Here is a 6000-nt window from a genome sequence, read left to right as displayed (position 1 = left end):
AAACATTGTTTTTTTTTATGAAAATGAAAGCAAATTTTCTCAGAAATGCTAAACAAATATGAACTGGAGAAAGTTTCCCACAAAATTTTCCGCCGTTGAGAAAATTCATAAAGATTAGCCAGAAAAACTAAGCCCAAACTCGCTGAAAATTTAAAAAAAAAAAAAAATTGAGAAGGTCATTTTATAAGCTTCAATCGTTGAAATTTTTAGAATGCACTTTTTTCATTCCTGAGTTCCTGAGTTCCTAAGCCTATATTATATGGTCATTTTTCACAAAACTGCTCATAACTCAGGAACGAAAGAAAAGTGCATTCAGAAAATTTCAGCGATTGAAGCTTTTTAAACTACCTGCTCAAAGATATTTTTTTGATAATTTCGGGCATAGTTTTTCCGGCTTTTCTTTTCAAATTTTCTCAACTGTGGAAAATTTTGTGGAAAACTTTTTCCAGTTCACATTTTTTCTGGATTCCTGAGAAAATTTGCTTTCATCAGTTATGATTTTTCAACGTAAGTAGTGTCAGAGGAAAACCAAAAATTTTCACTTGGGTTTTCCGAGAAAATAGGCAGCTCTGAATTTTTCTCCATTTTTTTATTCATATATCCATAAATCCTGCCGGTGGAAAAAGTTTCATGAAAATCTGAGACCCTTCGGGCCAAACACGAACGGTAATAAAAAATTCCCATTAGAAAACTGTTCTAATCGCCATAATGTTCGATTGAAATGATGTCTTCGAAGATGTTTGAGGACATTTTAGGGACTTTTTGAAAAAAAAAAATACACTTAGAGTAACATTTATCGTGTCATATAATTACAATTTTCCAAAAACCTTACCCTTCGATTTTTTTATTATTTTTCTGTAGAAACCAGTCTCAAAATTTGCCATGTCAATGTTATTTGAGACAGTCTAAAAATTCACATATCTGAAAAAGGATTGATCTTTTTTTTTATAAAAACTGTAAAGCAGTAGAAAAAATCTAGAATAACATTTCACAACATCCCATACATTTTTCTTATTTTTTTTTTCTAGAAAATTTATAAAATGTGTAGAAAATACATGTACGTAAATATATATATTTCATTAAATTTTAGAAATTATTCTTAAGCATTTCTAATGCTTGGGTCTGATGTTGTTGCGCATTTTTTTCTGTTCGGACTACATTACTTCGGCAAATAAAAATGAATTTCCAACAATTGCATTCAGCCAGTATCCCGGATGAAAAAACATTGCAAATTCACATTGGAACACATAATGTAAAATGGGATGATATATTATTGATGTAATCGTGTGGAAGAATAATGTTTACTACCGATAGTTGGGTTCAATGTCGTACTCGTTTGCCTGAATTCTTGAGTGCGGTCGAGGATACGCTTCACAACAACCACGAACCACCACGTTTTGCATTGCGCTTGCCAAGGTCGAACGAAGCTAGAATACCCGCCACAACAATGTGAGAAGATTCGCCTTTCAGTACTGCCCCAAATCCATTTACCTCCGTCAAACTTATCGTTTGAAATGGTTGGCTTCCCAACCAGCAGCAACCGCTTGCCACTGTCCAATCAAATGTGCAATTGAGGAAGGATGCTTTCATCCATAAATTCCCCATTCCCCACCTGATACGTAGTATGTAGTACACCTAGGTAGATTCGAAAAAAGTTCCGTAAAGTCCCATCCCCTTACGGGGGTTCTCATGCCTATGGATCGCGAAGCCAATGGACCGTACGTGCCAAAGGTTGAATTTAATCGGAATCGAGTCATCCCCATCCGGCTGACCACCATTCGGCACCACTAGATCTCAGGGCCAAAATGGAGCAAATTAATTCCGCGTCAGTTTTGAAAAACATCACACTGCTACTGGTAACAGGCAAATGTATGCTCCTGATGCTGATAGGTGCAATATGGGGAATGCCGTAATCGAATATTGTGATCAGCCAACCGTTCTGACCCTGGCCTGGATCGAAGCCAAATTGATCCAATGAACATCTGGGTGTCAGCAAGTTTGGATTATAAATCATTGGCTGGCAACCACTGGATGTGGTCCAGCTTGTCCCTCGTGGATGGTTTGAAAAAGTGGGACATTTCGTTTGTGATGCCTACTAGCCGTCATTACCATATCAGTACATGTAGCATACCTAGTCTTTATTATAGATTTTTGTGGAATATGGGTTACTCAAAGTTTTCAAATCTCAGCGTCCCCTATGCTGGTACGCCCCAAGGAAACAACTGCACTATTGCGCCTAATTAAGAATTATTCCCCTGCAATTTAACGGAATTTTTATGTAATTATCGCGAAAGGGCATAGTAACTGGGATTTCTCACATGAGTTTTGCAAGAATTCTCCTTTATATACCTAGAAAATTCCCCTGGATTACCGCCAGCAACACTGCCAGAAATTCTTTTGAGGTATCTTTGAGGATTTATCAAAAAAAATCTGGTATGTTTACAGAAAGAAAATTCTCGCAGGATTTCTAGGAATGATTTTAGTAAGAATTCTTCTAATGATTCCTCTTAGTACCCCTTTAAAATGCATTTCTATTCATGGATTTCTTCATACAAAATTCCCATGGGTTTCTTCAGGGATTTTTTCAGGATTCGCCCTGTAATATTCCTTGGTACTCCTTAAGGAGTTTCTCAAGAAATGTAACAAAAGGTTCATCTTGAAACATATACACGGGCTTCCTCAGACATTTCTTGCAGAACTCCTCCTGGGATTTCTTAAGGGATTCTGTAAGGAATTCCTTCAGGGAATGCTACATAAGTTCATGGATATATTCCTTTTTGTATTTCTTCCATCATTTCTGAAGGATTTTTTCCAGAAATATTGTCGTTTTTTTTTTCAAAAACGCAACAAGAAATTTGTTCACAAATATTTGGAGATTTTTTTCAAAAATTCCTCCAGGGTTTTTTTTTAATTCAAAATTGTTTTCAGAAACTTTTTCAGAAATTATTGCTTTCATATCTCCAGAGGCTCATTCGGGTATTACATCATTTATTCAGGAATTTTCTCGTTGGTATATTTTTTAATCCCTCTAGAAATTTCTCACCAGATTTTTCAGGAATTTCCTCCAAAGGTTTCCTCAATAGTTCCTTCAGATATTCCTCCAGAAATTGCTTTTGATTTTTTCAGACCTTCAGGGATTTTTTTTTCAATTTTTTCCTAAGATTATCGAAACATTTTTTTGCAGAAATTATGTAATTTTCAAAAAAATCAATATTTTTTCTATGAATACCTGCAGAGGGTTTTTTAGTTCCTCCAGATATTTCTACCAAAATTATTATTTTTTCTTCAGTGATGTTCTACAGAATTTCTCCAGGATATTTTAATTTGTTTTTGCAGAACTTTTATCAGAAAATACTTCAGGCATTCATTTAGGGATTGCTAAAATAACTTCAAAAATTGATGCTGGATTTTTTTGTCCAGGAATTCCCAAAAAAAAATTTTTCTAGAATTTTCCGGAAAAGTCTTCAGGTTTAACAAGGGATTTCTCGTGACAACTCTCCAGGTATTTCTTAGAAATTCATTAAAGGATTCTTCAGTAATTTCTGTGAAATTTCTGAAATAACTTCTGAAAAAGCCCTGGAGGAATATCTCAATAAATTCCGGATCTCTAAAGACATCCCATGAGATATTTCTGATGGAACCACAAGATCAATCAAAGACATCTTTGTAGGAATTACAGCAGAAATCACTGAAAGAATATCTCAAAGAACTCTTGAAGAAACCTTTGGAAGAATTTCCGAAGCAATCCCTGTAGGATTTGTAAAGAAACTTTCAGAAGAGATTTTGAAAAACTCCATGGGAGAATTTTTCAAAAAATCCTAAACTTCGGAAGAAGTATCTGGTGATTAATATATCTCTTCAAGGAAATTTTAGACGGATTTTCAGTAGAAATTTCCGAAAGAAACCCTAAAAGAATTTCCGAAGAAATTGTCAGTTGAATGCCTATAGAAATTTTAGGATGTTATTTAGAATGAATCCTTGGAGGAATATCCAAAAAAAAAAATCCAAGGAAATTCTTGAAGGAATCCCAGGATAAATTCCTGGAGAAGTTTCTCGGAAAACTCTTGGTGGCATTCCTAGAAAAAAATAGTATGGACTTCATAGGACAATTCCTGGAGAAATTCTTTATTTAAAAGTTTGAAGGATTTTCTAAAAGTATTCTTGGATAAATCCATGGACAAATTTCTGAGAAAAATCCTGAATACACTCATTTCTGTGTTTGCGCGATGGATGCGTCCGCGCAAAAAAGTCTATGTAAAAAAAATCGCGTAATTTCGAGAAATCACGCAAAAAATCCAAAGGACCTTTTTTACGCGATTTGTCCTTTGCAAATGACCAAAACCGCGCAAAAAAAAGCCGCGTAACTTAAAAAGTGTAAAATAACATCGCGTAAAAAAAGTCTTGTAAAAACAGAATTAAGTGTACTTGGAGAAAGGCGTTCATAAGCGTCTATCTTAAGAAATCCGTAGAGAATTTATTGGATTTATCCTTAGAGGAAATTCCAGGTAAATTTCTGGAGTAATACTGTATGAGCTACTGCTCTGAAGGATTGCCTGCCTCATTCACTGAATGTAATAATGCAAGCATCTCTGGAGGAATTCCTTCAGGATTTTCTGTAGAAAATTTCTGGACACATTCAAGTTGTATTGTTTAATGGAATCCCTAGAACATTTCCAGAACAAATCTCTGGTGCACTTTTCGAACAAATATCTGAACCAATTTATGAAGGAAGATCTGTAAAATTTTTTGAACAAACCGCTGGGAAAATTAATTATATAATCTTTGAAAACATCTCTATACAATTACCTGTAAAAAATCTTGAAGAGATATCAGATGAATTATTTAACGAATCCCCAGAATAATTTCTATAGCAATTCCTGGTAGAGTTTCTGTAGTAACCCATAGGAATCTACCTTGTATAATCAAACATTAGCAACTCACGAGGGAACATCTGAAGAAACCTCTTTACAAATTTCTTGAAGAATTCGTGCAGTAATTTTTGAAAAAAAAAATCACCAAAAATTTAAGACCGAATTCCTAAAGTGATTTCGGAAGAAATCCATGAATTAACTTCGGAAGAAATCCATAGAAGATTTCCTTGGACTTGGAATCATTAAACAAATTTACGAAGGAATCTCACAATGAATTTTTGAAGGAATCTCCAGGAAAATTTTTGAAAGAGTTTCTCTAGGAATCTCTGCAAGATTATCTGTGGAGTCTGTGAAATTTTTTTTTTATAAAAACCTTGGCAAAATTTTTGATTATCTCAAACTTCTGAAGGAATCTTTCTCGTATGGATTCCCGAAAAAAAAAACTGTGGAAGATTTTTCAAGGAATCCCATGTAAGCTTTTCTAAGGGAATTTTGAAGAAATGTGTGAAGGATCCTCCAACGAGAATTCCGAATGAAAGTCTGAAGCGATCCATGGAAAATGTTCTAAAGAACTTGCAAAATATGTCTGTGGAAAACTTTCTGAAAATAATTTCTGGAGGTTTTTCTAAATGAATCCATGGAGCAATATCGGAAGAAACTTATGAATAAAAGAATGGCTAAATTAATTGCTGGAGTAATTTATTGGGGGAAACTTGGTGGATGAATTCTTGAATTCTCAAAAAACATTTATGGCAGAATTTCTTAAAAATCGCTAGAAGTTTTTCTGAATTTGATTTTTTTTTCTGAAGAAATTCCGTGACTGGTTTTAAAAAAGAATCCCCGAAATATTTTTTTTTATTTATTTGGATTTTTGAAGGAATCCCCAAAGAAGAGCTAATGTCACAGAGTTTTTTTTTGCACGTGTGTGGGAACAAAAACATTAGAAAATTCACAAAGTAACGTTATTTTTCTACAAATATGAGGCCACAAAAAACATCGTAGACGGAGGAGAAATTTCCATTACTTATACAGGTACTAAAATTGTAATATTTACATGAATTATTTCTCTATGTTTGTGAGGGTGCAGAAATATTAGGCAAATAATATAGGTGATTTTGTTATATTCATC

Source organism: Aedes albopictus, chromosome 2 (genome assembly GCF_035046485.1).
Source record: "Aedes albopictus strain Foshan chromosome 2, AalbF5, whole genome shotgun sequence".
NCBI classification, from domain to species: Eukaryota; Metazoa; Arthropoda; class Insecta; order Diptera; family Culicidae; genus Aedes; species Aedes albopictus.
This window is presented reverse-complemented; position numbering follows the sequence as displayed.